This window comes from Triturus cristatus, chromosome 1_1 (genome assembly GCF_964204655.1).
Source record: "Triturus cristatus chromosome 1_1, aTriCri1.1, whole genome shotgun sequence".
NCBI lineage: Eukaryota > Metazoa > Chordata > Amphibia > Caudata > Salamandridae > Triturus > Triturus cristatus.
Window position 1 is genome coordinate 1,268,847,180 of NC_140579.1, and position 18,787 is coordinate 1,268,865,966.

The following is an 18,787-nucleotide window of genomic DNA, read 5'->3' on the forward strand; positions in this document are numbered from 1 at the left end:
GTGCAGATTCATGGTGCCCCCCCTTACATACTTTCCTTTCCTGCGTCTCCTGGATGAAGAACAAATCCAAGGGTATAAATACTTGTCCTTCATAGAAGTTGCAATTAGTTTGCCTTTCTTTTCCATCATCTTCAGGTGCATAAGAAGAAACGACGAACAATAAGTGGTCTTGTGGAAATGTCCCACACACCACAATCACCCAAAGTGCAGATCAGTATCCGCCATCTGGCAACATTTGCAGCAGGGTTTAAAGCCAGAAAACTTAGGATGGTCAAGTAGTTCCGTCCCCAACTCAAACAAAAAAACATAACAGAAAAGCAATCAACACATATGGAAAGAAAATCAATATAACTGAGAGGCTCCAGATCCTGCATCTATGAAAACACAGCACGAAAGCAATGTCACCAACAGCTGGTGCAACATTGCGTTATCACGTTATGTGGGGAAACGAATCTTTTACTATGATGTCATGAGTTAAACTGTGCTGTATATGTATCTATGGAAAATATTCTGGATCCAGTCGGAGTGCGGAAAAGAGTTTAATCAATGAAACACCAGAAGTGAGTAATCCTTTATTTTCGCTTATAAAGCGATGAATCACTTGTACTACAGTTTCCAGGCACATGAGCAACAAGAGCAACAGTTACACTTCCAAAAGCACCTTATTGAGTGAAAAGAAATTAGCTACTTACCTGTAACTCCAGTTCTACCGAACAATTGAATCTTTAATATATTCACGTTTGACTTAATCCCCGTCATCAGGCTGGGAATTCCCAGTACATATAAATAGCAGTAAATCATGTTAAACAGGCCATAGGCCTAAGAACAGTATTTGATTAGTAGCATATCCACTTCATTTGAGGCAACCTAAACCTCAGCCAAAGAGGTGAAAGGGTCAGCTCTCCTACTCCCACTAGAGGCCACTATAGCTCAGATTTCATAGCACTAGTAGGAGAAGAGTATGTAAAGAATGAGCCTTATACCAAGGGGGATCACAAGTTACAAACACTGGATAACCGTAGTTACAGGTAAGTTTCTTTCATAGATTCACATGCCTGATTCATTCCCCGTCGTCGAGATGGGAGTCCCACTGTATAATAAACAAGCAGTATTCCAAAAATGCCTTAGGCTATAATGGCCCTGAGCCATGCTAATACAGCCTATTTATGTCTTTTTTTTTCTTTAAAAAGGACCAAATGCTGAATGCAGCCAATCAGCTGTTACCACCCTCTAGAACCTTCCCAGCAGAGGCAGTTTTTCTGAGATTTTCCTAGCACAAGTGAGAAGTGATTGTATTAATATATAAACATAAACTGCCTCTATGGGGAGGAGGGTGGGTGCATGTGAATCTATGGAAAATACCAATACTGGATAACCGTAGTTACAGGTAAGTAACTTATTTTCTTATCCAGTATTGGGGTATCTTTCATAGATTCACATGCCTGAATCAGAATAGTAAGCAGTTCCATTACATTTTTCAGTTTGCCTGTTGTGGATAGTGAGAGACTTAACACATATTGAACTCAAAGTTAAGGTTACAAGAATAGAACATTACTTAAGTAACAAACATCTCCATATACATCGCCATAGCTAGAGAAAAAGATAGGAAGATAATGTAACCAATGGTATACCTTCCTTACTTAGATAGGCTTTACGTATTTATTTTACACACACACACACACATACATATATATAATACTTATATACATATACACATATATACAATACATATACACATATATAATACATATAATACATAATACATATATACATAATACATATACACAATACATATACACGTATATATATCTAATACATATAATACATATACAATACATATATATATACACAATACATATACACATACATAATACACATACACATAATACATATACACATATACATAATACATATTACATATACACATATACATAATACATAATACATATACATAATACATATACAATACATATATAATACATATATATAATACATACACAATACATAATACATATATATATATAATACATATACAATACATAATACATACATATATAATACATATACAATACATAATACATACATATATATAATACATATACAATACATAATACATACATATATATAATACATATACAATACATAATATATACATATATATAATACATATACAATACATAATATATACATATATATATAGATACATATATACATAATACATATACATACATATATTCACTGAAAAAACCATAGGTTTCACACGTTATAGTTAGCTGTACATTTTACTGATAAAAAACCAATGAAATTCCCCCGTTATAGTTACTGTAGGCAACTATAACTCACGCGACCGCAATCCTCTGCTGATGCTAATACTGTATTTAGACACTTATTTGCCCATGTCTTCTTCCATTAAATTTTAGCTATACATATATTACAAATATTTTTTTTTCATAAAGACACATATGTCATCAGCAGAGGATTACGGTCGCGTGAGTTATAGTTGCCTACAGTAACTATAACGGGGGAATTTCATTGGTTTTTTATCAGTAAAATGTACAGCTAACTATAACATGTGTGAAACCTATGGTTTTTTCAGTGAATTTGCAAGGTTTTTTAAATGCTAATTCCTAACTATAACGTGTGTGAAACCTATGGTTTTTTCAGTGAATTTGTACGGTTTTTTAAATGCTAACTTACTTTGCGCCATTCGTGGCGTGCGCGCCCACATAACGCAGTTCGTTCCATGCGCGCACAGTGAGCAAGCGGTGCGCTTTGCGCACCGCGCGCCCACTTTACGCACTTAGTGCAGTGCACGCACGGTGGTCACACGGTGCGCTGCGCGCACCGCGTGCCCACATTATGCGAGATGGGCCATGTACGCACGATGCGCTTCGCGCACCGTGCGCACATGGGGGACATATTATGCGCATCGTTGTGAAATGTTTTGTTTATTAATTTCAATTATTTCATAAGCCATGCACAAATGGTGCCCTTCGGGCACCATTTGCACATGGGGTGGGGAGAGTGTGGATACTTTTTTTTTTTTTTTTTTTTTTTACCGTACGCGTACGGTAAGCGTAATCGGCGATTTTTCGAAAAAATAAATAAAATTTTTTTGGGCCTTGTGGGTTGTTTGGGGGCCCGTATATCATTGCTGGGTGATTATTATTTCAATATACTACCCTTTACCCATTTTTGGGCTTCATTTATGCTGCCCTACTCAGAGTGCGAGAGAGAAAATGGCGGCCGCCGCTTCCTGGTTTCGGCCGATTCGAATGTTTACTAAGATCTAAGAGCCAATCAGAATCGCGCTCGCGCACGTCACCGTACGCGTACGGTACGCGCACCGTAAGCGCACCGTAAGCTGGCTCAGATATATATATTGATTTAAAGGCTATTTTCTCAGAATCTACTGAACAGATTTACACCAAACCTACAAAAGGCACTTCCTTGACCTGAGGACTACCTCTCTGCCAAATTTCAAGTAATTCTGTTCAGCCGTTCGGGCTGTAGCTGTGTCTAAAGGTCCTACGGAAAAATGCATGGGAAAAACGCGTTTTGGGACCCCCCTTTTATCTCAGCCCCTGCTTGAAGAAACCCCCCCGAGACTTTCAGGGTAGGAGCGGAGCGTAGCGCCCCACCTATTTTGAAAAATTCGCGAGGATTCGTCGACCGGCGCAAAAGTTATTCAAAATAGAATGTTGCGGATTTCCTATGGAAACGTGGTCCTAACTATAACTACCTACTGGCGACCGCCAGTAGGTAATACATACATACACATATATACATATACACTGGTCCTTCTTCTGATCGACTTTCCTTCATTTCTACATGCACTGGCCAGTAACGCGTGCACAGGACCCGCCATACAAGTGGCCCGAGATAATATTGGCAAAACTCACAAACGTTCCAAGGTATTGGAATTTCAAGGGCCCACCTCAGGACCTGGCCGAGCAAGTGGCCGCTGCAATCCGCAGTCCGTCACTGTACGGGGACGCAGGATCATTGTACCTGCACGTCACAGCCTGGTTTGTTCCCGCTCTGGTGGTTGTGGCGTTGGGGACCTGAGGCAGCCTTCAGCACATGAATTGAGGGATCAACTTGGCACGCATTTGCCCTTTCCCTCCAATGTTTGGCACATCTTTAACGCAGCTCCGCTTAGGATACCTACCTGACAGATGCACGCTGGGATTCGAAGTCCTCTAATATCGGACAACAGCTGCAAAGCGGGGCTTGCGTTGTTCCAGCCAATAGGAACGCTGCATGAACTACAATGGAGGGATTGAGTGATTCCCTGTGGGAAAAAGGCATCTGATGAAGGCATGTAGCCAAAACGCATTATGCCAGCAAGCAACGGTGAATAAAGGTCTGCTGTGTCCTCTGGTCCTTCTTCTGATCGACTTTCCTTCATACATATACATATATACATACATATACATACATACATATATATATAAATGCTGCAACAGACGAATAAAGTCAACTTGGAGATAAGACGGTGTTGTGGCTCTGCATTTTTGGTGGTGAAAGCAACTTTAACAGGATCTCCATTCCTGCTACAGAGCCTGCCCTGCAGGGTCGGGGGCCCCCAGTAAAATGGAGTTTTGTTTGGTATATATATATATATATATATATATATATATATATATATATATATATATATATATATATATATATATATATATATATATATATATATATATATATATATATATATATATATATATATATATATATACACACACACATACATATATATATATATATATTCACAGGAAAAAAACATAGGTTTCAGGGGTGTTATAGTTAGCTGGACATTTCATTCATACAAAACCACAGAAATTCCTCCGTTATAGTTAGTTCTGCTAACTATAACTCGCGCGCCCGCAATGCACTGCTGATGACGTCACATATTACATCACTCATGACATGGTCGGTGACATCACTGATGACATCTCAAATGACATCACTGATGACATCATCCAGTGAATGTGGTTTAGTTTGAAATTTAAATATGTATTATATATATACCAATCTGTATTGAAGATTGAGTGGATATATAACTGTCTGGATGGAGGATTTAGTAGCAGTCTGACGGTTTAAGTGAGTAATTAAAAGTGTCTCACTTAATACATGGATTAGTAACTTAACTATGTGAATGTGTGCATCACTGTCTCTGTTGTGGTATAACATGCTGCATCAGTTCGTCACTAACTACATGAGTGTGTATATTAGTTATTGATTAGTTGGGTGAGTATTTGTATGGGACACTGAGTTTGTGTGTGGTTGGATGGGGTGTGTGTAACTCTATGCATAGATGTGTGAATGGTTGATTGACTAGGTGTACAGGTTTAAGAGTGCATGTGGAAACAGTTGTTTGGGTGACTGAGTGTATTTATTTGTGTGTTGGTGAGCGAATATGTTTTAGTTGTACATCTTCAACAAAGTAAAAAATAAAAGGCATTGTATGGGAGAGTTGGTGTATATAAATAATTATATATAAGAGTCTGTGATTGTGAGTAACTATATGAATGAGTGTATAATTGTAATGGTGATTTTTTAACATATTAACTATGAGTTACTATGTGTTTGAATAAATTAGGTGTGTGTTTAATTGTGTAAGTGAGTAAATGTAAGTGTGATTCATTTTTTTCATGAGTGAGTAGGATGACTGCATAACAGACTAACATGACTGCTGATGTGTCAATGTCTATATATGTGTATAAGTGCATTTGATAGGGTTCTATTAATTAGTGACTGCATGTATAAGTGATTCTGTTGTTGAATGGCTAGTTGTGTGTGTAGACTTAGGAATCAGTGAGTGGGTACGTAGTAACTGGTATTGGTGTGTCAATGGTTTCAAATATGGTACTCTGTATTTTTCAGTGAGTGATGAAAGGTTATACTAGTGTATGATTAGGTGTATCAGATTGTCACGTGGATGATGTCATCAGTGATGTCATCAGTGATGTCACTGACCATGTCATGAATTATGTAATATGTGACATCATCAGCAGTGCATTGCGGGCGCGCGAGTTATAGCTAGCAGAACTAACTATAACGGAGGAATTTCTATCGTTTTGTATGAGTGAAATGTCCAGCTAACTAGAACACCCCTGAAACCTATGTTTTTTTCTGTGAATTTCGAAGGGTTTTTAAATGCTAATTTCTAACTATAACGTCTCTGAAACCTATGGTTTTTTCAGTGAATTTCAAAGCTTTTTTAAATGCTAATTTTTAAGTGTAATAGTAGTTAGACCTATTTTTTGTACTGATTTTCTACAATTTTTAACTGTTTATTTATAAATATTTTATTCATTAAGTAACATTACATATTTTTCAGAAAATTGCACAAAAAATACAAATAAAACTGAAATATTGTTAAATTTTTTTGTTTAATTTTTTAATTTTAATATATTCATATTTCCTTTTTTAATTTCTTTTTTCCAATTTTTTTTCGGAGTCGCGCACCCAAGGCGTACACATCACGGTGGGTGTGTGGATTTTAGCCACCATTTTAGAAACGTCGTGAAGGATCCGCGTACGATGTGCAACGGTTGCGTGTTTTTCAGTTACATCATATACATTTAATATTACGTGATGTGCGCAATTGGTATGCGACCAGTCCGCAACTCCTGCTCCAGCGCATTCGTGACACATGTGCATTACGGTACGCGACACTTGCGCGGTGGCGGGTCCCTCGTGATGTCATACGTGCTGTGGCATGCTGGGTGCGCGACTCCCGCTAATTTTTTTTATGTTCTAAAATGATATGTATGTGTGTTTAATATACACATTAGGGCAAGAAACTATCTAAGATATTCATAAAATTAATATATTTGTACTTATAATAAAATGTTATTATTTTTAAATATATTTTCACGAAGTCGCGTCGGGTGCTTGCTTCATGAGCGCAGAGTTCGCGGATCCCATGTGACCTAAAAAAAAAAGACTTCATTGGTTCATAACATTTCCCACTAACTATTGAAGGACCCCACCCATTTTAATCATTCTTGTTGGAGCATCTTTAGAGAGACATCTCTTTTCCTACAAGAACCCTTTTTGCTTGTTTTTTTTTGGTGTTTTTCAAAAAATATCAAACAAAATGGCATCTCGACAGCAGCAGGAGGAAGTATCTTCTGAAGAAGAATTCTTGCAGGAGGCACCAGGTCCACAGAGGCCGGAATCTGTCATGTGGAAATTCTGCACTTTTCCACCTGGAGAGAAGAAAGTAAATGCGAGAAAGGTGACGTGCAAAATTTGTGACCGAGTCCTGTCAAGAGGCAGGGATAAAAAATATACTTGTGGCACTGCTTCTATGTACAAGCATCTCCGGACCACACATCCTCTCAATCTTGCTTGGGAGGAAATGAGGCAAGCTGCTATGAACCCCTCACCAGCTGTGGCAAGCACATCTGGAGCGTCCTCAGGAAGACCTGCAAATGACATTAGGCCAGAATCCGCCTTTCTCGAGCAACACTGAGTGAAGTGTAAGAAACTTGTATGCTTTGGTGAGCAGTCGGTGGATGCAGTTTGTGCTGCACAAAGCAACCATTGTTGTCAATTTTTTGGAATGATAAGTAATTCCAAAGGTTTCCTGTTTTATTTGTTCTTTTTTTTGCTCATTTTTTTTCCCAAAAACACAAAATTGTTAAAAAAAAAAATACAAAAGAAAAAAGAAAAAAAAAGTTCTTATCAGAACTACCTTATCTGATTAAAGAAAGAACTATAATTGCAAGGTAATGTGTGAAAGTTTGGTTGAATATAGATATACAGCATGATTGACTGAAAGAATGCATTAGTAGTGCATGGTGAATTTATAGGTTAAGATTTATGAGGAAGTACTGCAGAGTGACACTGCAAGCTCTTTAGCCGCACTGCACAGTGGCACTTCCGAAGCACAGGGATGTGACATATGTACCTGAATATGTTGCAACTCTGCGCTTCCCTCTGCATTGCTGCGCAAACTGCAGCCATGCGGTGACACAGGCACCCTTGCACCATGGTGCAAGGATGTCTGTGTCGTGTGGAGACAGTTTTTGTGCAGGAAGGTGTCCCATCCTGCGCAAAAACAATCAGTAAAGGCATTTTCCCTCTTTCAATGTATGCTGTGGAATGCAGCATGCATTGAAAAAGGAAAAAATGAGGAGAAATGAAAACAATTCTCCTCGTTGCGCCTTGCTACACCAACTGTAGGATGGCGCAGAATTCACACACATCTCCAGATTTACGATTTCTCATGAATCTGGAGATGTGTCTTGTTCTATGGGTGTTGCGTGGGAACACCCACAGCAACACCTATGGGACGCCCCTTCAATGCAAAGTTCTGTGTATGAAGAGGTCGTATTTAAAAGGAGAGGAAAAACCACGCAGGGTGGCTTTTCCTTTCCTTGTAAATATGAAGGAGTGCCTGGCGCCATCACTACGTTACAGAAAGCGACGTACTGGTGGCGCAGGGTGCTTGTAAATCTGCCCCATAAGTGCTTAGGTATTGGCAGACTGATACAATAAGAACATAGTGCTGGATGGGTGATTGAAGAATTGCATGAGACTAACAGGAGGTATCCTACGCTGAATGGGTACTACTTCAGTATTTAATGGAGTGGACCAATAGTATGTATCTGCTTAGAGATTTGTAGGGATTATGCACAGAATATTTTATGTGTACTTGTGTTGGTGCCTAGGTCATTTTATAAGAATACCACTAGTAACTGGAATGATGACAGTGCTGCAAACAGAGTGAACACTTAGTTTATAAGTGCTTACGTATTGGTGGAGTGATAGGATAAGTAGATAGTGGTAGATAAGTGATTAAAGAAGTGCATGGGACAGACTGGACGATTCCTACACTGCATGAGTACTAACTGGGTATTTAGAAGAGTGTATCAAAAGTATGTAGCTAGTTAGAGGTCTGCTTGGATAGGGCACAAAATATTAGAGATGTACTTGTGTTAGTAGCTAGGCCATTCCATAAATTCATGACTAGTACCTAGAATAATTACAGTATTACAAACAGAGTGTATAGTGAATTTATAAGTGCTTAGGTATTGGTGGAGTAATAGGATAAGTAGATCGTGCTAGATGGGTGATTTGAGAAATGCATGGGAAAAACAGGAGGATTCCTACACTGCATAGGTACTAACTGGGTATTTAGAAGAGCGTATCAATAGTTTGTAGCTGGTTAGAGATGTGCATGCATAGTGTACAAAATATTGTACATGCACTTGTGTTTTTGACTACGCCATTCCTTAAGTATACGGCTTATAACTGGAGTAATTTCAGTGTTACAAAGAAAGTTTGTGCTGAATTTATAAGTGCTTAGGTATTGGGGGAGTGATAGGATACGTAGATAGTGCTGGATGGGTGAATGGAGAAGTGCATGGGAAAGACAGATGGATCCCTAGACTGCATAGGTACTAACTGGGTATTTAGAAGAGCGTATCAATAGTATGTAGCTGGTTAGAGGTCTGCATGCATAGTGTACAAAATATTGTACCTGCACTTGTGTTAGTGGCTAGGCCATTCCTTAAGTATATGAATAATAACTGGAGTAATTTCAGTGCTGCAAAGAGTGCATGCTAAATTTATTAGTGCTTAGGTATTGGCAGAGTGATAGGATATGTAGATCGTGATGGATGGTTGAATGGAGAAGTGCATGGGACAGACAAAAGGATTCCTAGACTGCATAGGTACTAACTGAGTATTTAAAAGACTATATCAAAGCTATGTAGCTGATTAGAGGTCTGCATGCATAGTGCACAGAATGTTGTAGCTGTACTAGTATTGGTGTGTCTATGGTTTCGAGAATGGTAGTCTGTATTTTAGGGTGTGAGAAGGTGCATCAGATGATCACGTAGATGATGTCATCAGTGATGTAATTTGAGATGTCATCAGTGATGTCATGAGTGATGTCACTGACCATGTCATGAGTGATGTAATATGTGACGTCATCAGCAGTGCATTACTTTAATCCAAAAAGCTGGCGGCCATATTGGCCTGGTCACGATGTGAAAATTCAGGAGTTGATACAATAAAGAAAAGAAAACAAGTGTTAATATGCACACAATGTCATTTCAGCAAATCTTGCCCCGTGACCGCCATACCTGTATGTTCGTCAACGTGACTTATTCATAATAAACATACTTAGAATTGCAAACATCAACATAAACAATGGACTACACATTACTTTAAAGTGAAAGGCTATCTGCCATATTAATTTGGGCACGTTGCGTATTATAATGGTTCTTACACGAAAGAAAAGGAAAAAAAGGGGTGTTAACATACACACACTATCCCTTAATAAAGTTCTATAGATTATAGTTCCATTCCATTCACAGCCCATTTGAGATGTCATGAGTGATGTAACTGACCATGTCATGAATGATGTAATGTCTGAGGTCATTAGCAGTACATTGCGGGGGCGTAAGTTATAGTTAGCTCAGGTAACTAAAACTGCTCAATTTCACTGGTTGTGTATGAGTGAAATCTGAGTCTAACGATACCGTCCCTGTAATCTTTGTTTTTTTTCAGCAAATGTCTAGGTTTTTTTTTTAACGTTAAGACGCATATCACAATGGATGCTGGGGGGTTGGAAGCAGGGCCTGGCATTGTGCTGCCCCCACCCAAGCTAGCTGCTCCTGCCTTTCCTCCTCCTAGCCATCCATTGTCCAAGTCCATGTCCCTGCTCCCTTATTACAGCCCTGTGTGGCTGTTGTTCTGTCACTGGCCTTCCCGCCTTCTCTGAACAGTTAGCTTGCTTCCCCATCCACCTCCTCCCTATCCTCTGTTGTCTAAATCCATGGACTAGCCTCCTCCCTCGTGCCATGCATGGTCTGATGTGCTGCCACTGCCCTACATTTAGCATGATGTACCAGTCCACTCCTCCTGCCCTCCATTGCCCAATTCTACGCCCCATCATTGACCTCCTGCTTAGCCTCTGTGCTTAGCTTGCTGCCCCTATTCTCCATCCCCCTGCCCTCTGATGTCTTTGTGCATGCCCGTGCTCCATCCTTTTTGCCCACCATGTTCCATAGACCTGCCACTCCTATCTACTCTGAGTGTTCTGTTGAGCTGCCACTCTCCTCCCACCTGCCTAGCATTGTCAGATGACAGTAACCTGTCCCTGCCACCTCCACCCTGCCGGTCCACATTCCATGCCCTTCCTCCAGTCCTCCATGGTCCATTTTACTGCCACACTCTTCTGCCCTCCCTGGTCTGTTGTGCTGCAACTGCTCCTCCTGCCTGCCCCGCGTGGTCTGTTGTGAGGCCCCTTCCCCTGAACGCTCTTGTCTGTGCCCAGGTCCAGACCCTCCCTTCTATCCTCCATGGTCCTTTCTGCATGCCCCTGCACCCTCCTTCTTGCCCATCATAGCCATTGTGCTGCCACTAACCCTGCCGCTTGCCATGCATGGTCTTCTGTGCTGCCACGGCCCCTCCCACCTTCCCTGTGTGGTCAGCTAGCTGCCCCAGATCCCCTCCCACCTTTCCTTCATGGTCTGTGTGTATGCCATCATAGTCTCACTGTTGCTCTCCATGGTGTGTCTTGCTGCTAGTGCCCATCCTGCCTGACCTCCATGGTCATCTTCCTGCTCCTGCCCTGCCCCCTTGCCCCCAGCCCTCTGTTTCTATGTGCAAACCCCTATTCCCTCCCTCCTGGCTTGTCTTTTCCATTGTAATACCCCTGATCTGTCCCTCCTGCCCTTTATGGTCTGTTATGCTGCAGCTTTCTCTCCTGTCTGTCCATTATGGTCAGCTAGCTACCATTGCCTTTTTCCCCTCTGTTCTCTGTTGTCCATGTACATGGTCCTGTCCCCTCCCTATTGCTTTCTATGGATTGTTGTGCTGCACTCCCGTCCCGCATGCAATTTGTGGTGTATTGTGCTGCTGCAAACCCTCATGCCTGCACTGTAGGGTCAGTTTGGTGCACCTCTCCATGTCCCTCCTGTCCTCTGTTATCAGAGTCCAAGTCCCTACCCCAATTCCTCCTGCCTTCCATGATCCAATATACCATACTTGCACCCATTTTGAACTTGGTAAGAGGGAGATTTTGAAAAAAAAACTGGGGTATTGATTTTCCCCTTTGAGTTACATTGAAAAAGAGGAAATTGTAGACAGGAGACAAATAAAGCCCATTTGAGCTTAAAAACATTGGACGTTTCCTGGCTGAATCGGGTCAGTTGGCCACTGCCTCTTCCTTCTGCCCAAAATGGTCTATTATATTGCCACAGCCTCTCTTGCCAGTCCTGTATTCTTGGTTTGTTGCCCCTGCCCCCATTTCAACTGCCCTCCATAGTCTGTTGTGCTGCCACTGCCCTTCCTGCCTGCCCAGTGTGCTCAAATGTTTGCCGCTGCACCCTCCTACCTGCCTTCAATTTTCAGAGTCCGTGCTCCTGGCCTCTGCCACTCAACAGTATCCTAATGAACAACTAGATTGCCAACATTCTATATTTATTACAAAAGTGTGGAACGCCTGACGTCATCTTGATGTAATCAAAACTGTAATACCTAGAGCATTTCCTTTAGAAATTACATATATGAGAGGGTCTTATTTGCATCAAAATTATGGTTAGTGCTCTAAAAAACTAAAATGAAACTAAGGAGCTGGAGCAAATGCACCAGAGGACGGGCGCTCCTAGAGTGTGGCGGCAGTTGAAAGCGATCAGGCAGCAGCTGACGGCTCTTGATCAGGATAGAGCCGAATACGCTGCTCTTCGCCTAAAGCATGCTTACTACACGGGAGGAGATAGGTGTGGACGTTTACTTGCCCACAAGCTCCGAGAGGTTCAGAGACGTCAGGGGGTCAGCGAGATCTGTTGGGAAGACGGTGCGCAGGTCACTGACGATAGAGATATCGCTGAAGAGTTCCGAGCCTACTATGCTGCCTTGTATGATGGTGCGGGGTGGTCCGCTGACAGTGGGGCGGCTTTTCTGGACTCGGTTGAGCTCTCTGCCCTGTACAAAGTCCATGCGGATCAACTAGATAGGGACATACGTCCGGAAGAAGTGATGCGGCTATTTCTAGGTTGCGGCCGGGAAAGGCCCCGGGCCGGATGGCTTTACCGCTATTTTCTACAAGACGTTTGGCACAGTGCTGGTCCCCATCCTTACTCGACTCTTCAATTCCTTCTCGACCGAGGGGGCGATTCCCCCGGACCTTTTGGGGGCACACATAGCAGTCATTCCTAAGCCGGGGAAGGACCGAACGCGTTGCGGAGCGTTCCGCCCCATCTCCCTTCTAAACGTAGATCTTAAGCTATATTCGGGAATTCTGGCCAGTCGGCTGGCGCCCTACATGCCGAATCTAATTAACCCGGACCAGGCGGGATTTATTCCTGACCGGCAAGCCCCTGACAATACGAAACGCATCATGCACCTGATCGAGAAAGCTTCCCGCATACCCGGGGAATACATGCTACTTGCGATTGACGCAGAGAAGGCATTTGACCGGGTTCACTGGCCCTATTTGGAACAGGTGTTGATGCGGATGGGGCCGGGGGAGAAATTCCGCACCCATATCTTTAACTGCTATAAATTCCCTTCAGCTATGGTCCGAGTAAATTGACATACGTCCGCCAGCTTCCCTATAACACGAGGCACGCGGCAGGGATGTCCGCTATCTCCACTGCTTTTTGCTGCGTATATGGAGCCCCTGGCCCAGAGACTCCGGCAAAATCCAGGAGTTTCCGGGATCAAGTTCGGGGGGGATGTACACACGGTCAGCTTATATGCGGACGATGTGCTGCTCTCTCTGTCCAATCCGAGAGAGGCGCTGCCGGCGTGTGTGGCGGACTTGGAGGCCTTCGCGCGGGTGGCGGGGTTCAAGGTTAATGCGGACAAATCGCTGGCTTTGGATCTCTCCTTGGCTCCCGCCACCAGGGAATACTTGGAGGGCGTGCTTCCCTTTCAGTGGGCGGAGGAATTGATTCCCTATTTGGGGATCCGGCTGGCCCCAACGCTGTCGCGCGTGGTGGCTCTCAACTATGCTGCTCTGCGGCGGAAGATCCGCAGGGAGCTCGGGAGATGGAAACACTATCCCCTCTCGTGGTTGGGAAAGATCGCGGCGGTTAAAGTGACCATACTGCTACAGATCCTTTACCTCTTTCGCACCATACCCCTGTATCCACCTGCCGGTTGGATCCAGCAGACACAGTCGGAGCTGGCCCAGTTCATCTGGAATGGGCGGAAACCACGCATGAAGAGGTGCTGTCCACTCTCGCGCCGGAGGATGGGGGGCTGGGGATCCCTGATCTCCATCTTTATTTCCAAACCGCACAATTACGCTACCTGGTGGAGTGGAGCCGTTGGGAGTCCGAAAAACACTGGCTGTTTCAAGACCAAGCGGTGGCAGCTAGACCGTTGCAGGAAGTTCCCTACCTGAGGAAAGAGCACAAGCCTCCCAACCTCTATGCCTCCCAGATTACCCGTGTTCCCCTAGAAGTCTGGGATTGCACTAGCGTCACTCACAAGCTTACCACCTTCCCCTCCCCGCTTACCCCCTTGTTTGATAATCCGGATTTTTTGCCCGGTATGGATCAGGTGGCCTTCCGTAGGTGGAAACCGGCGGGCTGCCGTTTTCTTTACCACATATATGGGGAGGAGGGAGTACACTCGTTCCAGCAGTTTAGACAGTAGTATGGGTTGCCGGAGGCAGAACGCATTCGATATCTCCAGGTCCGACATTGGGCGCTGGATGGACGGGATCGGTCGTCGGCGGATAGGCGGCTCACGCAGTACGAGCGGTGGTTACTGACGCGCTCATCTGATAAACAACTGATTTCAGACCTCTAGAAAACGCTCCAGAGGCGATTCACACACACATACAATGCAGGAAAAATGCGCTGGGAGAGGGAGCTGGGAAGAACACTGACTCAGGAGGAGTGGTGGGGAATATCTTACAGGGCTCGACACTCAGCGTACCACATGGGACTCACAGACACACTCACAAAGGTAGCAACCTACTGGTATTATACTCCAGAGCGTCTGCATGCGATGGACAGGCAGAGGGATGTGTACTGTTGGGGGGGGTTGTGGGCAGGGAGGTACGTTGCTGCATCTGCTTTGGGACTGCGAGGGCATACGGGCGTACTGCTGGACTCGGGTGCTTGATGAAGTGGACAAGCACTTTGACACTGAGATACCTCGCTTTCCGGCGTATGTATTGTTGGGTCTCCCGAATCCTCTGACATATCCGCTCAAATCACGCAGGGGCATACATATGGCCATAGCGTTAGGCTCAGCGATACAAAACATACTCATCCATTGGCGCTCCAACACCTCGCCGACTTTTACTGGTTGGCTACATAGACTGTGGCATGTTTTGGGCATGGAAAAGCTAACGCTGTCTGGAGAGAGCTCTAAATATAGAGAACTGTGGGGCTCCTTTTTGTCGTTGTTGGCCACTGAGTTCAGGGAAGTCACCTGTCCCTGCTATCTACGCCTGCTGAGACTATCCGAGGGACAGAAAGAGGAGTAGGGACGGGATGCAATTGAGAGTACGGAGGGATGAGATGGATGGACGTGGACTGTAGGGAGGGAGGGGGGTGGGTTGAAGGGAGGGGGGACTTATAGCTTTGTTCTTTGCCCCGCGGCACCTTATTAGCGACGGCTGAGAATATCCCAAGCTGGGGGTGCCGGGCTTGATGCATAGCAAAATGAGAGACGCACTCACTACTGAGGGATTGGGTGCGGTGCTGCTATTTGGCTTTGGTTGGGATTTGGTTGTGTTTATTCAACTGTCAATAAAAAGATTTAAGCCTAAAAAACTAAAATGAGGACATATTTTCTGAGTTTTCAAATAGCGACAAAGCACTTTTAAATTATTTGTTATCTTTATGTTTTTTTTATCCAGTTGACCACTTGATTAAATGTTGCACTTAGGGGAGAGGATGTGGTGTTACTTCCAGAGCTGCAGACTTTGCAACTGGGGAACCAGGTTGGAGTTTCTGCTTCAGCTCGACATTCTGTGATTCTGGTCAAATCACTTAATCTCCCCATGTCTACAACCAAAATGAATTTGTTCTTGTGTGATCTAACCAATGCTCATGTAAAGCACTCCAATATCTGACAAGTCTGCACTATATAAAACTGCAAAAACACAAAAAAATAAAAAGTGTTTTGCACACTTCTGTAATTGGGCTACATGTGGGCTACATCTGGGTGATATCTGTGCTGCATTTGGGCTCTTTTGTCTCTAGTTTCCTAATTTCCTCATTTACTGCAGTCTCCTCAGTAGGAAATGCTTTCAGTTTTTTACTTTGATTCCATCAAGAAGGTACTCAGATATGTTAGCACTCTAGTTGCTCATTAGATCACTGTAGTAAAGCTACTGCTCACCACGGAAGTTTGCTGCTGGTATTAAAAGTGCATGTTTCAGTCTGAATGTCAGAATGTTTTAATGAAATAGAAGAGGATTTGGGAAGTCACTCAAAATGTGCCCTAATTTTTCCTTCTTCAGCACTAATCAGCACTAATCATAATTTCTATGGCAAAATGAACCCCCTCATTGTGTTCCTTTTTAAATTAAAATGTTTTAAGTGTTACCAGTTTATTCCAATCAAGATGGCTTCAGGTGTGCCATACTTTTGTCATAAGTAAGACGGTAACCGCTCTAGTTGTTCTTAAGAACACTCTGGGACATTCTGTCATTGGGCTATACTTGGGCTACATCTGGGTGATATTTGTGCCACATTTGGGCTCTTTTGTCACTGGTGGCTATCTTGTGATACTTATTTGTTATGAAGTTTCCCAATTTCCTCATTTAATACAGTCTCATCAGTAGGAAATACTTTGTTTTTACTTTGATTCCATCAAGAAGGCATTCAAATGTGTCACACATTTGCCATAAATTCAGAATGTTAGCACTCTAGTTGCTCATTAGATCACTGTAGTAAAGCTACTGCTCACGAGGGAAGTCACTCAAAATGTGCCCTAATTTTTCTTTCTGCAGCACTAATCATACTTTATATGGCAAAATGAACCCCCTCATTTTGTTCCTTTTTAAATTAAATGTTTTAAGAGTTACCACTTTAATCCAATCAAGATGGCTTCAGGTGTGCAATACGTTTGTCATAAGTAGGACTGTCAGCGCTCTTGTTGTTCTTTAGAACACTCTGGGAAGCTGCAGTAGAACACAAAGGAATCAACTGACAGTCTCTGCTCTTGTTGGATGTACATTTTTTTTACTGAGAATGTCAGACGTCATTCTCACATGACTGAGAAAGATAATGTGAATTTACAGAAAATATGCTCTCAGTTTAGCTTATAGATCACCTTCCAAACCTCTGTGGGAAAATCATGAGAAAATAGTTATTCTCTCAAACCGATTCATGATATCCCAGCAGAAGGCTTTTTCACATGGTAAAATCACCTTAGAACACCCCACAATTCCTAAAATGAGTATGGCACCATCAACAAGTGATTTATAATGTAACTAAAGTCTTAAAACCTTCTATTAACTGCAATGCTTTTTAATGAGGTGCTATCATGTATATTGGTCCCAAGATGGCTGCCAACACTTCTTGGATGAAGTGCTGACAGCCAATCAGATATCACGATGAGATGTGTGGTTAGGCTCCGCCCAGATATATATGTGATTTTACTTTTGATTTTCTCAGGAACTACTGAACGGATTTACACCATTTAAGCAAAAGGCTGCGACTAAAGGTTCCTATGGAAGATTGCATGGGGAAAACACGTTTTGGGACCCCCCTTTTTTCTCGGCCCCTGCTTGATGAATAACCCCGAGACTTTCAGGATAGGAGCGGACCGGCAAACTTCCCTGGTGAGCAGTAGCTTTACTACAGTGATCTAATGAGCAACTAGAGTGCTAACATTCAGAATTTATGGCAAATGTGTGACATATCTGAATACCTTCTTGATGGAATCAAAGTAAAAAACTGAAAGCATTTCCTACTGAGGAGACTGCAGTACATGAGGAAATTGGGAAACTTCACTACAAATAAATCTCCCAAGATGACCAGCAGAGACAAAAGAGCCCAAATGCAGCACAAATATCACCCAGATGTATCCCACATGTAGCCCAATGACAGAAGTATGCAAAACACTTATTTTTGGTGTATTTGCAGTTTTATATAGTGCAGACTTGTCAGGTATTGGAGTGCTTTACATGAGCATTGGTTACATCACACAAGATCAAATTCATTTTGGTTGTAGACATGGGGAGATTAAGTGATTTGACCAGAATCACAGAATGTTGAGCTGTAGCAGAAACTCCAACCTGGTTCCCCAGTTGCAAAGTCTGCAGCTCTGGAAGTCACACCACATCCTCTCCCCTAAGTGCAACATTTAATCAAGTGGTCAACTGGATAAAAAAACAAAGATTACAAATAATTTAAAAGTTCTTTGTCGCGATTTGAAAACTCAGACAATATGTCCTCATTTTATTTTTTTAGAGCACTAACCTTAATTTTGATGCCAATAAGACCCTCTCATATATGTAATTTCTAAAGGAAATGCTCTAGGTATTACAGTTTTGATTATATCAAGATGACGTCAGGCGTTCCACACTTTTGTAATAAATATAGAATGTTGGCAATCTAGTTGTTCATTAGGATACTGTTGAGAGGCAGAGGCCAGGGGCACGGACTCTGAAAATTGAAGGAAGGTAGGAGGGTGCAGCGGCAACAATTTGACCACACTGGGCAAGCAGGAAGGGCAGTGGCAGCACAACAGCCTATGGAGGGCAGTGGAAAGGGGGGCAGGGGCAACAAACCAACAATACAGGACTGGCAAGAGAGGCTGTGGCAATAGAATAGACCATTGTGGGTAC

At 42.8% G+C, this 18,787-nt stretch overlaps 1 protein-coding gene across 4 annotated transcripts in view; it reads right to left on the minus strand.

The window, feature by feature from the left end:
- Positions 1-18,787, minus strand: part of LOC146871936 (DDB1- and CUL4-associated factor 7) — a 919,103-nt gene that overhangs the window by 8,489 nt on the left and 891,827 nt on the right. The window lies entirely within an intron of this gene.